Source organism: Onychostruthus taczanowskii, unplaced genomic scaffold, assembly GCF_017590055.1.
Source record: "Onychostruthus taczanowskii isolate IOZ18803 unplaced genomic scaffold, ASM1759005v1 scaffold29, whole genome shotgun sequence".
NCBI classification, from domain to species: domain Eukaryota; kingdom Metazoa; phylum Chordata; class Aves; order Passeriformes; family Passeridae; genus Onychostruthus; species Onychostruthus taczanowskii.
In genome coordinates, this window is record NW_024500239.1 from 1,856,678 (window position 1) to 1,881,654 (window position 24,977).

The following is a 24,977-nucleotide window of genomic DNA, read 5'->3' on the forward strand; positions in this document are numbered from 1 at the left end:
TGGGGGGGAGGGGGGGGAAGGGGGGGAGGAAATCTGAGCCAAAGCAATTAAACCATAAATATAGAACAAGCATGAAACCAAGCATGAAACCCTTAGATGATTAAGCCTTTCAGCTTATGGTATAAAAATACCTTCAAACTGAGAAACAAAGAATAAAAGACTTGTTGCAGCATGGCCTTCCTTAGAACAGGAATAAAGGTTAATATCCATGCTGAAAGTTGGTGCATGTATGTAGATACACACACAACTTCCAAAGCAGTAGCTGCAAGTTATCAAACCACTGCTCTTTAAGAAAGGCAGCAATATCATTATAATAGAGACTCTTCGCACCAAGGTTAAAATCAACATTAATCAAATTAAATATTTGGCTTTCTTAGATTTGTTTCCAGTGGCTGACACCTATGATATTTTCAAGCACAGCAACATTATTTATCTGACATGTAAGCAACCAATAGGTCTTGCAAAATATTCTAAAAATGATATCAAAAATTGCACTAATAAGGCTTAAATTATTGTAGTTATTGTCTTAGGTTTTCCAGGAAAAAAACCCTATAGGCAGAGATTCTTCACACAAAATTATTCCATATATGCAAAAAACAGAGGCATTTTGAAGTTATACCTCAAACAGGCATAACACATATTGCCAGCCCATAATATACCAGAACCAGTACAGAACAGAGGAGAGAAGACATCCTTCCACAGTAAAATATAATGATACCTCTTCTACATTTAATAGCCCTTAATGCTGGAGTTCACCCACAAATAATCCTTCAGGGTAGACCACATACAGTATGACACCTCTATTTGTTTATTCAGAATGTACTTCAAAGCATTTTAGTTTCAATGAAGGCAGGTACAAGGAAGAAAGGCTCATTCTAAAAACAAAAACCAGACCACAAGTAATTGTGAATACTCTTTTCTAACCAGCAGAGAATTGGAATCTAGCTTTTTATTTCACTTTTAAAAACCAGTAACTAAATAAACTAGATTTGTTCCTATGTCTAGGAATCAGGTACCTACCTATCTACAATAGTCATTGCCTCTTACAAGAGAATCCAATACATGCAGGTGAATAAATTTTAAAAAAATCCCTACACAAGACATTAGATGCTTAATTAGTGCACAAAATTGTGCAATTAAGTGATTTGCAAGCCTTCCCTGCACTTCATTTAGCTTTTCATTATAACACAACCCTGGTAAATCCATATTGCAAAGTGTTTTCAGGGGAGATCCAGCTATTTTAAACTCTGGATTCAGCAAGACCACGCATGAATGCCAAAGACAGACAGGAAGAGATGGACATGAAAGGAAATATGCCTTTCAGTTCTAGCATTATACTGTACCCTGACTGACATGTCCCTGAGATCCCACTAAACCCATATCATACTGAAGGCAATGCCAACAGTGTGAGCAGCTGCAGTACGTGGTGCAGAAAAGCCATGCACCACAGCAAGCCACCCATCCAGGCAGTTTTTCTGCTGCCTGGCACCTACATACACTCATGCAGCTGCACTGGGAACATAATTTCTGTTGGGGACCATCCTACAGTGGCAGAGTAAAAACACTAAGTGACCAAATTATCCTTAAGAAAGGGAAAGCCACATCAAACATTTTTTCTGTATATACTTATACATATATATTCATTCCAATACAAGAGACAAAGATTTCATTTCAACTTTTCTGAGACCCTTTCTTTCTCTCCGCCCTCCCCTTTTGAAAAAGGTGTGCTTTACCTGCAAAGATTTACCAAAAAGATTTTTACCCAAAGAGTCGTAAAACATGCACAGCTTCAGGCATCCCAACAGTTCTTGCTGTTAAGACTGAAGAAGCAGAACAGGCTGCCATCACAGGGTAATAGAGATTATTCGACCAAAATAACCATACTCTTTACATAGTAATAGCCTTTACATGGGGGACTGGGGGTTACAAGGATTATCCCAGCCTTTCAGCAACATGTTCAGCAGCAAAGACTGCTTATCTGAAAACTTAATCTTGAAATCAGATAACCTAAAGGTAAAATTCTAGAAGAGCTTATTGGTGGAAAAAGAATACTGATCATAAATTTCAGTGTTGTTCAGATCTTGTGTTTTTAACATCCTTTATTCCAAATTATGAGGTAAACATTTGCAAAGGATCAAACAAGATTGTATGAATAACTCCTCAAACTTCAAGGGTATACATCTGGTCATGCCAATTTCACAAATGTTCTTTGGCATACATACAATAAATCTATGCAGGTAAGTCATTGTAGGATCCAATGTGTCATTTCAAAGAGAATTATTGTTAGACCTGAGACATTATTGCTAGACCTGAGACACAGGATTAGCACAGGTAAAGAGATGGTATCTACTGCATGCAGAATGACTGAGAGCAGAAAAACTAGTGGGAAGAAAAAGCAAGAGACCTGCTCCCTACACTGCTAAAATACTGTGAAATGCAGGTGAGAACAAGACACGCTTATAATGCTTTCACATTTTTTTGCAGTTTTTAGTGCTCACGTCAGAGATCTTTATGATGTTTATTTTTAAAGTTTATAAAATAACACCTTCAGCCCGTGTGTTGAGGACAGTAAACAGCATGCTACTTCACTTCCTGCAGGCTGCCAATCAAAGCGTTCAGGAACTCAATGACTTCCCCTATTGCCCGCCTCAGCTTTAAGCTGAGAACAAAAGAACATCATCTCACCAAAAAACGCAAGGGCTACCACTACTTCATTTTCCAAATAAGGTCTTTGGGAGGTAGCTAACAATGTTGCATGAGTTCAAAACAAAAACTGCAGAATGAAAGCCCAAGTTCACCTTCCCCAGCTTGGTAGTGCCTTATAATAACACTGAAGAGTGGAAGGGAACACTGAGTCAAACACTAACAACACTGAAGAGTGGAAGGGAACACTGAGTCAAAGTGAAAGCTGAGCACTGCAGTGCCCAGCTATCAACATTTCCCATAAATATGAGTTTATATGGAATAAATAATTTATGCCTTCAAATTTTCAAAACGAAGTAAAGAAGCATTCACCACTGAAATTTATAAAGACAATCAACTAAAATATTCAGAAAACTTTGTTATCAAATTAATCACCATATCAAAACTGAAATACAAAAAAATACCTTGTATTCCATTAGCAATGAACTGTATGTCAAGAAACTTTTGCATGACGCATAACATGAAACAAGAATCATCATGTCAATTCTCCTGCCAAGTAAAGCTGTTATATTTAAGCAGAATTATAATCATCTGCATGACAGATTCAGGATGAGATGTAGAAAAATAACCAAAGCTTTAAGGATTAAAACATATTTCCAAAATATGCTTTTAGAGGGAAATTCTACTTTTTTACTATATCCACAGTATGATATAAATCAAACAATCTAGAAACTACCTGTTCTACTTCTGGTTTTAAAAACACCCTAAAGTAAAACTGGGATTATTCACACAAATCTCACACTATCCACTATGCTTACAGGTTAATATAAATCTCTACCTCCTATAGGATAACATAAACAAATACATATAACTTTCACTTTTGAGAATGTTGCTGAGAGTGTCAGAAAAGCATCAAGTCTGCATATAATGCTCCCTGTGTGAGACACACTCTTTTTTGATAGCAACTTTGAACTGTTTCCTCCACCTGTGAGCTAAAAGACTACTGATCTACTGATCTACCTTGAAACTTTTATTTGCCAATGCAGCATGATGATAGCTTACCAAAAAAAAAAAAAAAAAAAAGAAAAAAAAAAAAAAAAAAAAAAAAAAAAAAAAAAAGAAAAAAAAAAAAAAGAAAAGAGAGAATCAAAAACTGCAGAAAATGCCTGTTATGAGTACAGGCATGTTTAAAAAAACCCCAAACACCAGCTTTCTAAAACAATCCTCTCCTCAAATCTCAAATACATGTCTAGAGTATTTTTTCCTGTGCATATTAACCAGATAAATAAGATAGACCTTTTATAACTTTTGCCTCCAATTAACACAGTATTTTTGCATGTCAAAGCTACAGTTATCAAAGATTTTAGTCTTTTCAGCAGGACTGATGTCATTGTACCTCACAAAACAAAAGAAATTTAAGCTGTTTTTTAAGGAGCAAGTAAAGAGCAGATTGTACACAGAACAGAGTATAGACTCAACACAAGGCTGTGATTCTAAATGTTTACATTCTATTTCTGATGTTGGCACTATTGACATTTTGTGAACTGGTCGCTTTCCTCCTCCCCAAATTTAATATGGACCAGCACAGAAATAATTGCTTTTCAAAAGCATACTTTTGAAAACTTTGAAAAATCAGGGGTAGGTAACTGAATTGTGGATACACTTAAGAACTTGTTCTTCTACAAAAGGACTGAATGGCCCTTAAATCTGTCAGCTCAGAAAGATGCTGCTGGCAGTGGTGACTGCCATTTTTTGCCAAGGGGGAAAGAAGGAAAGAAAACACCTTAATCATGGATGTGAAAGTATTAATGAGTACTAATGCCACAGAAAGCTAACTCAGCTTTCAAAGAGAACAGAAATTCCACACAAAAATCAGTGCTGGATTGTTAAGAAATAGCCTAAAATTACAGATGACTGAAGTTTCCTTCATGCATGGGCACAATTGAGTAGCAGATTAAGACCTGCCACTGTTACCTGGTGTTCTCCACTGTGGGCAATACTCAATCTGCTTCTCAACACACAGAGGACTGTGTACCATTCAACCTTGGGAAGAAAAAGTCTCATCACTAGCAACAAAAAACCCCAGTCCATACTTTTCCAAGAAATCATTTCAGATCTCAGAAGAAAGCCGACCTTGTAAACTGTGTTAATGAACAAAAAATTCTTCAGAATTATTATGAATTATCTTTATAAACCCAGACATTTATTTTGGAACTTAAATCTTAAAACTTCACAGAACTATTTTCTATACATTCCTGTTTCATATATTTTATAACACACATTGTGATGCAAACTTTTGAAATATATTCCGTTAAGTATGACAGAAAACTTGTTATAAAACCTGTGACTTCAAAAGGTCCTCAAAGGGATTTGGAACCCAGCACAGGAAACCTGCAGTTAACCACAAAAAACTGTTGAAAAAGATTAAATGGTAAAATAATCAAATGACAGCAATTTTTTCCTTTAAAAGAAAAAGGAAGGACACAATATCAATCTGGAAATTTAAAGTTATGTTATGAAGGCAACTTCACGCTGTATGCACAGAAAAAAAATATTTCTTTAAAGACTATAATTCTATAATGCAATTTATACTCCAGGACTGTTCAAAATTATGAGTTCAGGAGATCTTCAAATCTCATAAAACCAGTCAAAGGAATTACACAAAGTTCTACCTCATGATCTTCAGGAAAGAATTTAAAAATGTGCTGCAAAATTCTTGCATCTTAGAATCAAAACCTAAACAACATGATAAAATTAAAACACCTCCTGATACTTTGATCACAATGTCTTGTTTTTACATATTCAGATTAATAAAACCAAAGATGTTCATGTAAGATGTTTATTTGCCCTGTGAGGGGACTAAGGGAGAAGAACACCTCCAGACAATTTACAACTTTTTACATGGGCATGTAGTGATAGGAAAAGGGGTAGGTAATGACTTGGGCTAAAAGAGGAGAAATTCAGTTTAGATATTAGGCAGAAAATCTTCACTGTGAGGATGGTGAGAGACCAGAATGAGTTGCCCACAGAAGCTCTGGATGCCCCACCCCTGGAAGTGTTCAAGACCAGGCAGCATAGAGCTTTGAGCAACATGGTCTAGTGGAAGGTATTCCTGCTCATGGTAGGGGATCTGGAACTAGGTGATCTTTAAGGCCCCTCCCAACCCAACCCATTATATTTGATTTGTAAGTCAAGAAGAAGAAGCAAACACACACTGTGGAAAGCCAGTCTAGGAATGTCTGCATTTTGTAAACAATCACCAGAGATGCCTGCCATTCTTTCCTCTCTTCATCTGCTTTTCCTCCCGCATTTATGACTAAGAGAAATATTTGTATTTTAAGCTTACCAAAGCACACCTCTTTCTTCCCTTTTCAGTTTGTTTCACAGACTTCAAAACATCTAGTATCACAAGAATTTGTTATCAATAAGATCAAACTGTTCTCCAGGACCTGCAGTAGCACTGACTGCAGCTCTGTAGCTTTTGCACAAGTCCTCCTCCTCCTGCACAAAGAGAGTAGGCAAACAAAAAAAAGCAAGACTGCCACCCAAACTGGATAGACATTTTTCCAATTCCTGCACATGCTTGGACATCCTTAATTTAAAAGAAGAAAGCAATTCCTCCATACAGCGAAGAAAAAATAAAGTAAACATATTACAGAACATGTCCTAGCTTGCAAACAATTTGTGCTTTCTGGTTTTCCATCAGTATTTAAACAGTGTATGTTTCAAACCAGCAAAATCTAAACATTTACATCTTTACATCCCTGTTAGATTTTTTTCACCACCCTACAAGATTAACACACACCCTGTGACTATAGTGCATCACACTAGAAGGAGACAGCTCCAAAAAGCATTCACCTAAAATAGATGCTCCTGCATCTTCCCTCCACTGCAAACCCAGTGGCAGCTATCTCTTGGTCATTTTCTTCCGCCTTTCAACACATTAACTTCAGCCTCCAAAGAGCCAAAAAGTAACCTCCCAGTCAGGATTCAACACAGCTTTGGTGCCAAGCTCAGGCTGGACAGCCATGTCCCTGGCAGCACATGTCCCTAGACCAGGGTAGGCAGAGCATTCTTCCACCATCACAGGTTGGGATGAGTGTATTGGAGCAGCTTTTAGACAAATACCTGCTAAATCTTCTGCCATGAGGCCACCAAAGTAGAGTGAGCATGAGCCATGCAACCCAAACTGGAGTTGATGGGAGTAAAATGGAATGGATTAGTGAGATTTTGTACAGGAGTCTGGTAAAGAACTGCTTGCTCTTGCGTGAAGTACTATTTGGTTTTGTTGGGCAGCAGGGAAGGGGGGTTGTTTTAGGTTTTTTGGTGTTTTGTTGTTTCTTCTCAAATTCTCCTACTGACATAACACTGACACAAGTAATTCAGCCCACTTAGGTGCTTTTTGTTCATTTTTAACACAGCGGTCCAGCAAATGGGCATTTATAAAAAAGCCTCCTGCTGCCATCTGAAGTAATGCAAGTCTCTTCAACCTTGTGCTTACAACGTTGTTAAAACTCCCATGCACAGCCAAGACCACATAATTTAGAGAATATTTAGAGAATTAAACCACCTCATTTTTGAGAATGCATCCCTATGTATCAAGTGCTGCTATTTTTCAAAATTTATAATTCAGAAGCTAGTTTGGTTTTTAAGTTTCATATCATTCAGTGCACAAGACAATGCCAAACATTTTCAAGCAAACACACCAAATTTTGCCAAGTAGATCTGACATGCCCCAAGCCTTTCTATTTCAGTTTTTGTATTCCTGGCTGGCAGGTAGAATATTTATCTGCTTCCCACAAGCAATCTTAGCATGCTGTGGCAACCGATTACAGAGGAATGCAGGCACTAGGCCAGCATTGCTGGTTTATACTGAAACAGGAGCAAAAAAAGGAGAGCTCTGCTTACAGTCCTGAGATCCGGTATCTCTCCCAGTTTCCTCACTGCTCAGCACTTTTGCAATGCAGAAGTAATGGGCAATGCCTCCCCACAAGCAAATTCCTCAAAACCTAATGTAGAAGGGCTGGGAGAGGTAGAGGGGGTTGGCTGCAGTATCTCATCAGGTTAGAGCCATGATCACAGAACAGCTGGAATGAGAAACAGGACAGAAGTCCACAACTACTAATGGTGTTTTGCCTTTGTATTTCTTTCATGACCCAGCAATACACCAGAAGCGCACTTGAAAGGACAGGCATCAAAACAAGGACTACTTGAAAACACAGCACTGTATTTCTAGTTTTGCTAAAGACTAGCCAATTGACCAGAAATGAGCAGTACATCAAATCAATGACAAACCAGCCTTTTTTCCTGGAAATAGCTGATCATCATGAAAGCTTTAAAGGAGAAATTAATTTGAAATGGGTTCTTCAATGTCATCAAGCTTATTTTACCTTAGCAACTGAATAAAACAGATTAGCAACTTGATTTTGAAAGCTATTAGCTAAATCTTTACATAGATCTCTAATATATAAGCTTATGCTGTAATCAGTAACAAAGGTAATGACCCCTATTCCAGACTGCCTACCCTAAATTACACCTAAATAAAAATACCCAGCTTAGTTTATTTAATATTAATTGCTTTCCTGGTAGCTTGTCATGACCAAGTAAGTGGTCTGCTTGCCCACGAGAACTTTCTGAATGTGACATCAATATTTACACATGCTGAATGCTCTCAATTGCTACGTGATCTTTGGAATCAAAGTACAAATTCTGACCTACACCACATACACTTTCCTACTATTAATAAAACCTAGTGTTTCACCCAAGCAAGTTTGTCCCTTGCGAAAATGGGGTGGGGATTCAGCTTCAGCATGCACTGCAAATTAACTGCCAGATCTAGCCAAAACTTGCAAGGTATGTAACCTTCAACCGGGTTAAATTCATGCAGCAGCACAGAGGCCCCCTCTTGAAGCAATATGACAAGAACAGAAATTCTTTAAAAGTAAGGGCAATTTGCAAGACTAGAAAGAATAATTGGCAGGACAGTTTTGCTGGGGACTGAATGCAATGACAAGCTGGCTGCCTACCCTGAACCAGCAAACACAAAGAAGCCAAAGTGAATCGCAGCAGCATGTTTGGAAGGGAGGTCTAAGAGATCTTCACAGTAGAGCTATGGCTGGAAACACTTCAAAATCTCAAGGAAAAATCAAAAAGGGAATGCCTCCTGGTTTATTTCTTATCATATTCATGAAGAAAGACCTCCCCTTTCCATAAATTTCAAAAGCATTATATCAGATGACGTTCAAATGTCAAATCAGGACTGATAAGACTAATTGAATCAGGAACTAGTGCAGGCTCTGAAGAATATAGGGGGTTTCAAGTAGAACAAGCAGAAGACCAGACATAAAAACAAGTGCTGGATGAATAAAAGCACAATGGGACGGAACAAAGCAGATGGTAACACAGGTATGACAACCATGCAGAGGTTGGAAGAAGAAGAAATTAGATAAGCTAGTGAAAGGGAATTACCTAGCATCTTTTAAAAAAATGAATGAAGTTTACTCTTGAAGAACTAGATCAGTGCCAGGCAACAAAGAAAAAAAAATGCATTTAGGATTTGTACAAATTCTTTCTTCCACCATTGTAGGAGTGTGCCTCCTGATGACAGAGTGACAAAACTATCCTTTGTCCCCCAAAAAAGGAAAGAAGCCCAGAAGTTTCTCTCAACAATTAAGTGAAAAGCCACCTCATAGGACCTCAGAGATGTCACCAAAAACTTGAGGGCATCTAATTGGATAGAAGCCAAAAAGTCCCTTTTTCTGCCTGAACAATCAGGTAGAAAAAGAAGAGAACTAAGGAACTAGAGGCTTTTTTGAGGTGCTTTTATCAGGAGCAGATCTCTGCACCTAGCTCGGGTTTTTCTGTTTGTTATTTTGCCTTTTATTAAACCTTTTTGTTTCTAACACTGCAGCAGAAGTCATCCTGCTTATTTTATGCCCCCAAAATAATAGCTGAGCTACCCTTGGGTGTATTATATATTCTTTTGAGCGCTTATAAGACCAGGCTCAAGAACAAGAAATATAATACACCATAAAAAAGGAGAGAAGTTAAACCACTGAACTGATTATTATGAAATAAAATATGGTGTTTGGGGCATTTATTTTGGTTTGGGGTTTTTTTGGGAGGTCATGGTTGCTTGGTTTTTAAAATGCCCATTGAAGTTTCAGTGTCTTTTGTGGGTTTCCCTTCATAAATATTAGATAGTATGATTTCATGCCATGTTGGAAGTGCTTCCTTAAAAGCACTTCTTCTTAGTCCCAGCCACTCTCAAGAAATGTTATCTCCACAGCTGGGTGAGGAGTCAGATGCATCTCATTCACCTATCTGGTATTCTCTTACTACTGAATTTGTCACCTTTTTCTCCAACATGACTCAAATTATTCATGTACAGACAGCTAACAGTGACCACATGCACACCTTAACCTCTGTGCCAGACATGCACTACTACACTTAAATATAGGTCTTAACATCTTGTTTTACAGATAAAGGTTTGATCTGCCACAGTATAAAATATTTTACCATCATTCACTTCTAATGCTTTGAGACCAACTCCTCAGCTCCACCTTATTAATATCTCCAGAAGGAGAGGGAAATTAAAACCACAGAAGAGCAAGGATGGCAACTCTTTCTGGTGGTATTACTACAACCATCATCACAGACCATAATAATTACTTTCTCCTACCTCAAGTTTTCAGTATGCAACAGTTTAGCAAACTATCACCTTCTTATCTCCAAGATCCTTTTGCTCAATGATCAATATTAAGCCACGAAGGAAAAAACTGGCAACATTATCAAAGATGCACAAAATTATACAAGCACTGTAGCATACTAAGCTTGTAAAAAGAGATGTGCATTCTTACTCATGTAGGTGGAAACAGAGGAATCATACTGTAATTTGCTTCAGAAAAAAAAACCAAAACTGTTTTGATCAATTAATCAAACACCTGGAGAGCAGAAAGAGCAGAATATCAATGTAGTTGAAGTAAAATGAAATCCTTAGGAGGCTGTAGAACTTTTCCCTAAATTTAGAAGTTCAGCTACTACAAAGTGTTATCAAACCTACAAAACTCAGTAATACAACTGCCATTACAAATGCAGTAAAGAAAGGATTAAAAAATGCAAAAATGCAGATTTAGATGGCTACTTTCCTCTGGTTTTCAGGCATGCAAACCTCCGAAAGAGGCTTGGAAGCCGAGCTTGGAAGAGAAGCCTGGCTGTGCTGGGCCCTCTGCCAGCCCCAAAAGCGTGGCTGCAGGTCCCCAGCCCAGCACACCCTGCCCACTCTGCCGCGGTGACACCGCCCCACGCTGGGAACACGGAGGTCCAAGCTACTCATTAACCAGGGCCGGGCAGGAGGCTCCCAAAGCCCGCCCGGAGATGGGCGCTTCCAGAGCACCTGCGAGCCGAGCTGACGCAGCGGGCGCTCTCTCCCGGAACAAACCGCAGGGAAAGGCCGCGCGCTGCCGGCCCCGCCACGGTGGGCTCATGCTGACAGCGGGCGTCCAGAACCATCCACTCCGCTCTTCTAGGACTAATCCGCTGGAAGATTTCTTCCCCTTTCCCTGCCCTGTCAAGGGGAGCTGTCACCTAAATTATAATATTTGTAATTGTGCAAACAGTAGTTAATTATAAATCTAGCTAGCCAGAGAAAGGTGACAGCACGCCAGCGCCTGGAGCAGCGCTATTCCAACAAGGTCTGTGATGGCTGCAATCATGCTAAGAATAAGAAGCTTCTACATCAAACATCTCTTCTGGAAAGCAAGCACAACACAAACGCCTTTCTGCCCACTTCAAGAGCAGGTCCTAAAGTGGTTAGGTGCCAGGAAAACAAAAAAGTCGGGCTGATCTAAATGCAAAGAAAATAAAGATATCAAATAATTTAAACAAGCAATAAAGAATAAATCATTAGCAACACCAGGTAAAAAAAAATTACAAAGTTTTCATTTAGAGAAATGCTGACCTTGTAACTGTTTTTCTCCCTGCTTGAAATATTTTTACTTGCTTAATGAAAAGAAACAAAAAATTTAAAAAATAACCTGATGAGTCATTATAAAACATGCTTGTGAAGTAGATCCTTATATATCCTCCTCTTCTATTGCAAAGCTAAGCACTGGAAACAGTATTTAAAACTCGCTAAATATACTCAAATCAAATCATAACTAAACCAGGTAGTCCCTGCACCTAATTTTGCATGCAAATCAGTCACAGGTTAACATAAAAGGATTTGAATATTTAAGTATACTTTCCCATGAAGTAGCTTACAGGATTTTGTTATCTCCAGTAAGAGATCTTTAAGTTCCACTCTGAAAGCCAGGTCTAAATTTTTAGGTCTTCTGTAAAAATTTTACATAGTATATGCACAGACATCACCACAGAACTCAGGATTATTTCCTGAACCAGCAGACAGCAGAATTACTTTGGCAAAATTGGAAAGGCTAATTTGAAATGTCATACAGGGAATGCCAATAGATTACATTGACTTTGTAACAATTTCTACAACGAATTGCTGGGACAAAACAAAAAAAGACTTACACCAAGAAGGCCAACCACTACAGCTGGCCAATTTGGAAAACAGACAGACAAACAAATGTAAAAAATAAAAAATAAAAAAAAAAAATCCACCAACAAAAATGCCCAGAAAGTAACTACAAACAGGATATGCTTACTTCAAAGTGTTTTGAAACAAATATAGCTCCACCATTCATAAGCTTGTCTTAACATGTTCAATTTGTTCTGCAACAAACACATCAATATATATGTTATTTTCATATATATACATACACAACATGCCATCAGTCATAAAATCTTCATTCAGGTATTCATCATTTACATATAACCAATAATAAAGGGGGGTGGAAAATATTTGCTACTAATAGTCAAATGCTTTCTGATTAGGTGTGAAATCAGGTTGTTAAACACTACTCAAGCGGCATGGTGTGCATCAAGCAAGCTCCTTACAGGATGCAACCTCACTAAGAGCTCTTTCTGCTCTCATATAAGTAAAAATAACTGAGAATCAGCACTGTAACTTTCTCTAATATAGAACAACAATGTGAATTCTTTTAGTAAGTTTATCATTGTATAATGGCAACAGTATTGCATTGGTGAACTTATTTCCCACATTTATTTTCAACAGAAAAAAAATCCTTTATTTTAACAAGATTATCCTTTCTTTTTAATAAGATTAATGTAATTTCCATTATGCTACCACAAATATTTTAGAAAAACATGGCCATATATGACCTAGGTCACAGAATCATAGAAAAATCTAGGTTGAAAGGGACCTCTGGAGATCATCTGATCTAACTGTTCTTGAAAGTAGGGCTTTAAAATAGATTTTCCAAGGTCCCATCAGGTCAAACCTTGAATAATTCCAGCAAGGAAGATTTCAACACTTCTCTACATAATCTATTCCCAGAGTTATATAGTTCTCAAAGCAAATATTATTTTTTTCCCCTTATATACAGGCATCTAATTAAAAAAAAAAAAAAAAAAGAAAAAAAAAAATAAACATAATGCAAATAAAATCAGAATGACAGAATTTATTGTCTGCAGATTATTTATTTTGAGTAACTACAGGTTTATAACAGATGTAACTGGTAAAGTCCTATATTTATTAATAAATAACTTGGAAATATATTGGTGATTTCTCTTGGTGAGAACCTCTGGCACCATCCACTATCCTAAGAGAGTCAGACAGGCATTCCCAGATGCCTCTGAGCATGCACCTACCACTGCTCTCATCTCTTAGGGTTCCAAGCTGCCAGCTGTCCAAGCCTGAGCCCTTCCCCTCTTCTCCCAGATCCCAGGCCTTTGCGAGTCCCACACTTTCCTCAGTAGTGCCAGTCCTGCCCAGCCATCAGAGGATGCAGAGAGCACACGTGTAGGTAGTGACTGAACATAAATCAAGCAGCTGCTCACTCTCTGCCCGGCGGGCAGAGTGATTCAGACATCTGCAGCGCCTCTCAGAGAAGCCCCAGCCCCAGGCCAGGCAGTAACCTCTTGAAGTAGTTCACAGCTTGAGGTCTGTAAGACATTATACATATAAAATGTGTTGAAACCAAGAGGATCAAATATTACAGGTGCAGGGATGGACAACAGCACGCTTTTTAAACAGCAAAATTCAGGAGTGGAGTGTTTATTTGACCCAAGGTTGCTTGAGGTCACCTGACAGCACATCAGAGTTAAGCATATGAAGAAACACAAACCTGCACCTCGTTTACTTCTCACACCTCAACTGCCAAAAGGGATCTCAGTGAATGGAAAAGGACATTAATAAAGCCAGGCTCCTCATGCTGTCTAACCTTATCTGCTGGCAAGAGCACATTTGCTGATTGCCTTGAAGTTGCCTCTAATCAATCCAGTAAAACAGGCTTTTTTTATTACCCATGTTAAAAGTTCAACTTTGCCTTATAACCCGCAGATGGCTGTAAAGCCAGTTTTTCTCCACACTTCCAGAAAAGAAAAGCAAATGTGCTTCAAGGAATGCTGTGAGCCATCTCTAAGCAAGAGAGGCCATTTCTCAGCTCTGTGTGCTGGCACGTGGCAGCTGAGGACCACTGATGGACACAGAACTCCTGCAGCGCTGTGATTATCTACACTACGGAGGTGACACCTACAGCAACACTTTCTTCAGAGCTTCAACAACATTAGGACTCCTATCTACTCTTGTAAAAAAAAGTTATAAGAATAAGCATAGTATCTTGACCTTAGAAGTAATTTTGCTTAATTACATAAACTAAGCCTTCTAGTCCCTGAAGGTGGACTGCAAAAGGAAAGGGAAACTTTTACATGAGCACAGTGACAGGACAAGGGGGAGTGCCTTTAAACTAGGAGAGAGTAGATTCAGATTAGGTACAAAATTCTTTCCTGTGGGGGTCAAGGCCAGGTTGGATGGGGATTTAAGCAACCTATTCTAGTGGAAGGTGTCCTTGCACGCAACACAGAGGATGGAACTTGATGATCTTTAAGGTCCCTTCCAACCCAAACCATTCAATGATCCTACGACGATAAGCAGTGGAGGAGACCGACCATGTTTGGTGGTTACATTAATGTGTTCATAAATGCCTGGGAACAGAAGGCAGAGGGACAAACATGGGCCAGAAAAATCTGCTTTTGCCTTTGGTAAATGAGGTGATGATAATAAACACACAGTGCTGCACACTTGCAAGACTAAGCAACATGAGGATTTATTTCCTTCATACCCACTTAACACAGCTTGTAATTGTCTTTGGCAGCTTACTTAGACTCCCAAAAGAGAAACTTTACGCCAGTTGTTTTATACCAGGAAAGATTTACTTCCTGGGTAATCAGTAAAAAAAAAAAGCAAAACCAAATAAGGATGACCGTAGTACCCAACACCACACTACTCCAAGTCAGCCCAAGGTAGCACGCACTGGTTAACAGGTAACAGAAGTTGTAGCTGATAATAGTAACAAAATCGCTTGCTTCTGAGAGAACTTGGTGACAGAGCTAACTTTAGACACCAATACAACAGATTCTAGAGGCTTGCTTTTAAGACCACATTAATTAATCTCTGAAAATTGTATTTTCAGAGCATATTATCCTTCAAAACTTCTTTTAATAAAGGTTAGAGTCCCCCTTTATAAGCTAAAGCAAATGGGTAACACATCATGAGAAAGGTTGGTTTCCTGTACAAAACAATCAGAACTCCTCTGCAACCCTTTTGCTCCAAGAAGAGAGAGGGTTGTTTTGAAGAAACTTCATTTATATTGTGTTTTCAGAATTAAGAAGTCAACACAAATAAGAAGAAGTTATTCTAGTGATACATTACCTTTACCAGAATCATAGAATCATTTAGGCTGGAAAAGATCTCTTGGATCACCAAGTCCAGCCATTAGCCTATCACTGACACCACTCATCCATGTCCCTAAGTGCCACATCTACATGCCTTTTAAATCTCCCCAGGGATGGTGACTCCACCACTTCTCTGGACAGCCCGTTCCGAAGCTTGCTAATTCACTTGATGAAGAAAATTTTCCTAATTCTGAATATGCCCAGCTTCATATTCTGCTGCATCACTGTTTGATGACAAGGAGACGTTCCAAAGTTTGCTAATTCACTTGATGAAGAAAATTTTCCTAATTCTGAATATGCCCAGCTTCATATTCTGCTGCATCACTGTTTGATTACCACAAGATTTTGATGGCTCACAAATCAGATAAATTTGTTTAGAAACAAAGTATAGTTAGATGAATGACATTCACAGTAAAATCAAATGTCCTGCTATCTCAGGATTTAAAGCCAAGATATATTAACATGTAATAAACAGGGTCTACCAGTTTACCAGTGATTTTAAACAACTATGTAGTCGTGTTCTTTTGTTCATAGTGACAAGGAGAAATAGCTGTGAGGCTGCAACCCTAAGCAATCTGCTCCAACAAAATGATGATGTTCCCAACTCATTCCAAGGAGATACCACCTGACACACGCAGAGCACAGGCGAGGAGCAGAATGCTGCCGGCCAGTTCAGGCTCCGTATCTGAACAGCAACAGGACACCGAACATGATACATCAGTTATTTCGTACCTTTGGTCAAAGGCACCACGTATCACACGAATGAATTGAAAGATTAAATATTATCTGAAAAATAATAAAGCACTATCTGTTCAAAAATGGTATAAGACAAAAAAAAACCCCAAAAACCACAAAACACACAACCCACAGCTTTTCCCCCATCAAACACTGAAACACTTCCTAGTTAGCAAGAGCCACTGTGCTTCCCTTAATCCTGGAGCCTTATCAGCTGCCAAGTGCCAAATCACCAGCTTCCTTAAGATAGGTACCTTCTCTCCAGATGTGCATTTACAATATGAATAGGAAGTACATTAACCAAAGCTGGAGAATAAACTTCAAAAACATTGAATTTAATGAATAGAAAGCCACAATTAGGACAGCTGCTTTACTACAAGAGCATTCTGAGGAGTTCTAAAATATGTCAGGGATTTTTGGTTTCTTAGTTTCTAGTGCTCTCACAAAAATTTCCTCCACTTATTAAATTTTCTGGAAACTACTTCAAAGAAAAACTGTGTTGCTAAAGTCAAACAAATCTGAAAGAAAGAAGAAAGAAAAAACCTCCATCATGGCTGCAAATATAAAACCCTACACCTATGTGTAGTCTTATTAAAAGCTGTTAATTTTATATACACAAAGTATAGTATCACAAGTATTTTCACAAACTAAGAGTTGCCTAACATTTGCACATCTGGATTTTCTCAGTGATACCTCAAATTGCCCGTAGTTTTGGGTAAACCAGGAAGGATTGATTCCACCCCAAACTGTTTTCCACAATTCTAGGTTATAAACGAGTACAGGATTTTTATCACTGGCTTGCAACCTTCCTGAAACAGCCATCAAATGCTGCATACCTCTCCAAGCAGCCAATGCTGTCTTGTTCTACTACTGCATTTTTAAAATTGTTTCAATAAATACATGGAAAACTTAAGTTTTTTTAAACTAAGCAGTCATGCATGTCTAAATTCTTAGCAACATTTTCAGGCACCACACAAAGTAAACTACACTTACAAAATCATGCTGTGAAGATAGAAAGGTTTATGACCATTAAAACAGTAAGGTCTTTCTGTAAAAATATTCTTAAAAGACATGATCTCTTTTCAAACTAATTATTAACAGCATAATGCAAAAGACAATTTTTAGAGTGGCTAATGCTCTACCCAAAGTCAAGCTCACCAACGAGTTTCCATCAAGTGCAAATTGTGACATCTTTTTTAGGCATCTGAGAATGTCATAGATGGAAGTGGCAATGGGCAGAACAGATACTAAAATGGCAACCAGGTTTGCACTATTATTAATAGAAGGATTGTTCTAATAAACAATGGCACTGATTCACAGATGGAGAGAATCAAGACTTAAAATTGAGTTAGGCATAGGAAAAGGTAAACAGCAGTAGCCCAGGCAATTCTATGTGAAAGAGGAAACTATCAGAGTTCAATAGTTTTATCCCCTTAAAGTCTTTTGATAATCAACACAATCCACTGACACACTGAACCCAAAAATAAGAAGCCAGGGACATCACAAAAGCTTGAACTATAATGTGACTATGAACTTAATGCACCCAGTTGGCCAGGATCTTAGACAAATGTTTTTAAACAAGTTTCAAAAGTGTGTTAATAAATCTTTAGTGATATACAGACATATATATATATATATGGCTAGAAGCATGTGCAATCCTACAACAACCTCTGAAACCCAGTAAGGACAGCTTGTGCTCACTAGGTTGTTCAAAGACGCCTTTCTTTCCTACAGTAAACAAGGACTCACATATTCTGAAAGAACAACCTGAAGATAAGACAAGCTGTACTTTAACATGTGCTAGCTGATCTTCAACTTGACCAAAGTACAGTCTGCCTTAACTACAGGCTCTTAATGTGCTAGTTAGAATATCAGCAACACAGTCAAGAAGACAGCTTCTTCCAAACCACCAGCATTGAAAGCATGGCAAAAAACACCACAACTTGTGTGTCCTTAACTTCAGGTACACATTCACATTTGCCTCAGTCAAAAGCTGTGCCTCCATCTACACCATTATAGTTCTAGAAGCACAGTCCTTCTCCATCTATATAAGAATATCCAAAAAAAAAAAAATCAAATCACAAAAATTACGAAAAGCATTTAGACTGACACAGATGTAGAAACAGAATGCTACCGTACATACATGGAATAAAAACCTTAAGTTTAAAAGAAAAAACCACCAAAACTGAGTGAAACTGCAGAGATCAGACCTCTGCATACTTGGGCCAATCCCTGGGGAACACCCCATGTTGAACAAGAGGATCCATAGTCACAGAACTGTAGGCAAACAACACAAAAACAACACTACAGTAGGAAATCCCACATGTATACAAGTCACAGCTCAGGCTCCCAGCTTTGATTCATAAAATGCGTCATTGCAGAGAGCGTAACTGTATCACATAACTTGCTAGGGAAATAGCCATGGTTACTCATCACAGCTTGGTGGTATGAACCGCTGCCTTTCCAGAACACTGCACACACCAGATTGAAATCTCTCTGGGGGTGGAGGGAGAGGATAGCAGGAAATCAATGAACAAGATGTCAAATCGTAACTACTTTCATACTTCAAAGTGCAAATAAAACAGCATTTGACTCAGTAGTGAAACACTTCAGCTCACAGCTGCTCCTTCTCTAGAACTATTTTTTAAAGTTTTGCTCAGGCTAAGAAAACAAAAACGTCTGCTTCAAAAAAAATAATAAATTACTTGAAAAGAAAAGGGGCTTTATGTATCTTGCTATATAGAAACTGAAAAGGTAGCTTTCCTTTGTGCACATGCACGTTTAATTTGACCTTTAAACCATATTGTTGAGGCACAAGCCTTGCTTAGGACTACTGGCACCTCTCAGAATCACCAGAATTAGAGCTGCCACCAAAACACTGCAACTGTATTTGCCAGCTACGAAGTCTGAAGCATTTTATGATCTCACACAAATTTTACCATTGCTTCTCCTTCAGAAAATATATCAGTGAAGCATATTTTGTATTGTCCACCTTAACATCAGAAATTAAATATTTTAGTTTGGTTGAAAGGTTATGTGAACTGAAAGAAAGAGGACACAATTAGTTTTACATTACATTGCAATAGAAGAACAGAGTTGGAATCACTTTCTGTACACCCATTTTTCTTCTTCTAGCAGACAACTTAAAAACACACTGATTTTATTTTCATCTGGCATTATTACAAACCTCTTGAACTCCTTGTAAAACTTTACCTTTCACTAAGATAACACACATGTACAGGTTTGAATTGAGGAATGGCTTTTGCTTCACTTTTTGTGAATTTCTATGAGAAACACCACTTAGTATTAGTGGGAGAGTTCCAAAAACAAAAGTAGTGACTGAACCTGTGGCTGGTAAGTTACTACCTTAGTAACACAGTATTGACTGAGAATAATTACATTATTGGTTATTACATAACCAATTTCAGAGTGCAGCAGCCATCAGCTTGAATTAGCCTACCTTAGTAACACAGTACTGACTGAGAATAATTACATAACCAATTTCAGAGTGCAGCAGCCATCAGCTTGAATTAGTAAGATAAAAGCTGGCTGTTGACAAAGATGATAGAGCAGGTAGCTGTGACAAGGGGTTACTACCTTGCCTCTTGAAACATACTGAATTGGTCAATACAAGCAAGCATGCAACTAGCTTGGCTGTATTTCAGCTTTGTGATGAAGGGAAAGGAATACATTTCATTTTTGGCAAAACACCTTTTAGAAAGCCCAAAACTCCTCCTGCCAAAAAAGTGATTAAGATCACTTATCTTGAAGAGTTCCTCTCAACTCCAAATTCTGAAAACCACAGTTTCCTCAGAAGTGTTTTTAGACACAATTCAAAGCTTAGGACACTCTCTCCCCCCCTAACATATGCTGCTGTGCTTGTATCAAACACAAACTTGCCAAGAGAGGGAACTGATTAAATTACAGCCAATATGACAGATTAACATATGCCATGGCATGCACAAGCTTCACTGCTTCTGGGATTTCTGTTTTATTTGTAAAACTGCATTATCTATCTAATGTTCTGTAATCTTCATATTGAAGAGACATTTGCAGAAGTTTAACAGAGGGAACTTAGTCAGAGAGATCCATCAGACAAGACCACTCCCAATGATTTTCATTTCAAACAAAGGCCATTAGGATAATGTGCTGGTTCAGACTTAGGGACCTAGAGCCTGCAGAGAGCCACCACATCCCTTATGCAGTGATATGCTCTCCTGTTAAATCAGTGCTGACAGTTCTTGGACAGAAGAACTGCATTTCTTAAAAGGAGAAGTATTGTTATTGGACAGAGACACATGCTGAGAAGGGACAGTAAGACAATGTGAGACAAGAAGGCTCTCAAACCACAGAAGTGTGACAGACAAAGCCAGAGGAACTCTAAGACCAGTGAAGAGGCAGATACAGTTCTGCTCATATTTTTTTCAACTTTTTTTCTGGAAACTGATTAAAAAATACCTCACATCTTCCAGAGGAGTACCAGATGGATAATCTGTATTCCAAATGTATGCCCAGAGCCCATATTTTGGGATATCTTTAACTTGTAAGCCAAGAGCACATGAGACTCACCAGGTGAACAACAGTACAGCAGTGCACCAAGAACCTACAAGGTTTTCAAGTCTCTCTTGATTCCTCTTGACCCAGAAGGCAGGAACCCTTTGTTACCATTACTCATGTGTAATCTTTGGAAGTCTAAACCAAAATCTAGCAGACAGGCATGACCAGACTTCAGCGTGGACCAGATTTCAGCACAACTCAAGCAATCAAATTATGTCCTAAGTATCAGTGTTTTCTGCAGGGAGAAGGCTCTTCAAGATTGTGAATGCAGTTTGACAAAAGGAAGAAAACTTAAGACAAAAAAAAGCTTTATAAAGCAAGCTATTAGACAATGTTTTCTATAGTATCTGATTTCGTAGCATTTCATGAATGCCAGGATACAAAAAGAAGAAAGAGAAGGAACACAAAGTCCCACAGTGGGCACGTGACTGAGTTTCATATTACAATGCTAATAATAGAAATTAGAGGTACTCAGTGAGGTTCAGTGCATGCTGATTGAAGGCAATGGTATCGTAGGGTACAGGGAGATTAGATCAATTATCTCAAGGTATGTCAGGATGAAACTTGCAGCACATCTGTTACTCCACTCCAACCACTTGTGTGCCTGCTCTTTCTCCTTAGTAGACACCTCGACAGAAGAATAATTTACCTCCCATAAATTCCTATTTGTCGTGAGGAAAGCCCACATACACCTTCTGACTTCTAGGCTTCAAGAACAGGAAAACACTACAGATCATGAAAAGCATCCAACTCCAAGACAAAACTGCAGGCAGAGCATTTCTTTTTGATACTGATGCTTCCCTTGCGTGGATTAAGTTGCCTAAAATCTGTCTCTCTCTTAAGAGACAACCCCAGTTCAGAGTTACTTGATTGATTCCTATTCAAGTGAACCATCCCATGCTCCATCCCAAGGTATGGGATGCTTCCATCAGGGGCTAAAATGCCAGAGCTATGGCTTCTCATCAGTGTTGTGCCAAATCTCCCTTGCTGACTAACATCATGCACTCAACACCATGGAACAAAATGTACACTGCACTGCTACACATAGGTAGCCAGAAGAGAAACCAATGCTACAAAAAAGGAGGAAGCAAAATAAATATTTTTTGCTTAATATACTCAAAGCTGTAGTTTTGGGAAAATAACTGAAAAATGTTGCACTCTCATTTTCCTGTGTGAACTTTCCAGCAGATGAGCACACAGGGCTGCCTCTGACAGAAATCAGTTCTCAAGTTCGCAGTTATGAAGCTCAGGGAATGTGTTTCTCAGTCAAAAAACAAACAAACAAACAAACAAAAAAAAAAAAACAAACCAAACAACTCTGACCAAACCCACACCACAAGGGTTCTATAAAAAGTGCAATTAACATTTACCACATTTAAAACAATGAGACTGATAACTGTGGTAAACATCACCACTAAACTACATTTTACTTTTAACTGGTAGAGTTTTAATGAACAAATACCCCTATGCATAGATGCCAACATGGCAAATATTATTTGTGAATGAAGTGACAAAACAGAAGAACTGCTCACTGCACTGGTATTTAGTTCACCTAGTTAGTTCACCTAGTTAGTTTAGTTGGAGAATCTAACATCAATGGCTTCTGTGCACAAGACTTTTGGTGCTGTACCTATGTAAGGTTACTCCTCTGGTGTCTATGTAAAGCTATCATATACCCATCAGTGTAAAAGTAGGTCACAGCTTAGAAAACTCTGCACAACTGTCTCTGCTAGAACACTGACTACTGGAAAAACAGTCCACCCAAGATCTTTAGAAATCAGCTGATATTTTAGACTCCTGGATTGGATGAAAACATTATTTATCACGTGGTAAGTCATGAACATATTCAAGAAGATGATGATACTACCACTAGCTTTTTTGTTACTACTTTTTTGTTGCTTCTGTGTAGTGCTTTAAGCACATTACACCAATAATAAAAAATTATGAACTGAGAAGCAGTCATGGAGCTTTGCAATTTAATAGCACATCACTTAGCTACAGCTTTATCAACATCTTATTTTCCACTAAAAGTATTTTGGAAGCATGAAGGTAAAGAGCTAAGTATTGTTAAGTACAACATGTCACTGTGATATTACCCAAATTTATGTCCTAAAATAATGAACTGTCCCAGTCTTAGAATATGCAAAAAGTTGACATGGGAACATTAGGAATGCTTATTAAGTCAGAGAGATGACATGTGTTAAGAGTTCTTCCAGGAATCCACTGCCAGCAATATTAGAGTGTTTAATGAAACAAAATTAATCTTATCATCACAAGTTGGTCCTTCAAATGAGCTGTTCTGATAAGTGTACTTAGAACTATGTGGAGTATTACATTTTTTCTTATGAACTAGAAAACAAAAATGTATTTAGGTATTTGTCACCAACTTATCAAGATATTTTTGCCACAGGACAATGCCAGAGAGCGTCACCATCATAAAAATTTAGCATTTGTATTGCATTGGTGAGCAAGCCTTTCTAGATATGGTAACTGAGGAGACTCTTCTTCCCCACAGTTCTGTTTGCTGGCTGTTTCCCTTGTAATCAAACCCACTCAGGTAATAGGGACAAACGTGCTTCTTGCACAACTAGTTTCAGTAAAAATTCGTTTAAGAAAAAGTGAAAAAGTAAAGTGCTAAGTGAGCATTCTACACATCTACATTCACTTTTTATAAATAATCTTTCAACACAATGCTGTGCAAAATTAATACTTCAGTAATAGAGGTATTTCTACTATAAAGACTGTTTGTGATTAACAGACTGGCAGTACCAATATTTAACAGCATTAAAGAACTAACTTGTTCTGCTTTCTGTTACATAGATATTAGAGCAGTAGCAATTTGTGACAGGCTGAAGAGCGCCACAAGGGAAGCAACCATCATAGCACGGAAGCCAAAAACATCCCAACTGTATCTATGAAAGAGAGGAAAGCAAGGAGTAACAGAAGGAGAGACTGACTAATTACTTCAGATAAGTTCATTCAAGAGAGGAAACAAGAAGTGCTGCAAGATGAATGAGAATTTTATATTACAAGAAGCATCCCATTTTACTGCTGTTGCATCTGTTCCATAACACCAGTGAGGCAAACAGTTGTCACACTTGACATATATGGATATATTTTATATATATCTTGGATGTATTACAGATATACTGGATTTTTTTTTTTATCTCCACAGGGCAAGTCAGCACCCAAAACGCTGAAAAGTTACCACTGTGGAGCCCCGGCAGCCTTTGTGGCGGGGCAGTACCTGTGGTACTGCAGCTCCGGGCTCTGGGCTCCGATCCCTCGGCAGAGCCATCGGGCCGGGGCACGGGCAGGGCCGCTCTGCGCCCGCAGCGCTCCTCTGGCTCCTCAACACGCCCCAGGCACCCGGGGATCGACGGGACTCTCAAGTCGGGTGCTCTGCCAACGATTTGGGGGGAACACAGAAGAAGCCAAACTCGCCCTATATTAACCGGCAGCAAAGGCGAGAGCAGGGGAGCCCGCGGACGGGACGGGACCTTCCCCGTGCCCTCCCCCGCGCAAACACACAAGGCGCGGAGCGGAACAGAAGACGGAGGGACAGCGCGGAGCGGAGCAGGGCCGCCCCCCGAGGGCACGGCACGGCTCGGCGGGCGACGGGCTGACACCCAGCCCGGCACGGCCGCGCACCTTCCCGCTCGCTTTCCCCCGCGCCAGCCGCCGGGAGCAGCGCTCGCCCCCGCGCTCCCGGCGGACGGCCAAGCACCGGCGCGGGGCCAGCCGCCCGCCCGGGCACTCCGCCGCCCCGCCGAGGTGCAGGAGGAGGAGGAGGGAGGCACGGAGGCGGCCTCGGCGGCACCGCCGCCCCCGCCTCCCGAAGGCGCCCCGGCGGCGCCAACTTTCCCCGCGCCCCGCGCCGCTCCCGCCGCCTCGCCCGGTACCTGCCGCGCCGCCGCCGCCGCCCCGCTGCCCCAGGGGGCGCAGAAGGCCGCCGCGGCCGCCGCCACCGTGCGGACCGAGGAGAGCAGGTGCGGAGCGCGGGACCGCGGAGCCGATCCCAACCCCGCTCCCGCCGCCGGCTCCGGCTCGCCCGTCCCGGGCCCCCGCCCGTCCCGGCGCTGCTCTCCGCCTCGGCTCCGCTCGGAGCCCTTCGGCGCTTTCCGCGTTTCCACAGGGGAACCGGAGCGGGGTCACCGCGGATGGCGGGGCTGGAGCTGTTCCCTCGCCTCCCTTCCCGCTCCGCAGCAGCCCTGGCGGGGACTGCC

The 24,977-nt window shown here is 39.8% G+C and overlaps 1 protein-coding gene across 2 annotated transcripts in view; it reads right to left on the reverse strand.

Annotated features, from left to right (window-relative positions):
• PTPN3 (protein tyrosine phosphatase non-receptor type 3) overlaps positions 1-24,794 on the reverse strand; it is a 119,602-nt gene extending 94,808 nt beyond the window's left edge. For both annotated transcript variants that reach the window (XM_041408168.1, XM_041408167.1), the window contains exon 1: positions 24,654-24,794. The gene's annotated coding sequence lies outside the window, so the exon portion shown is untranslated. The remainder of the gene's footprint in view (positions 1-24,653) is intronic.
• Between the last annotated feature and the right edge of the window lie 183 nt (positions 24,795-24,977).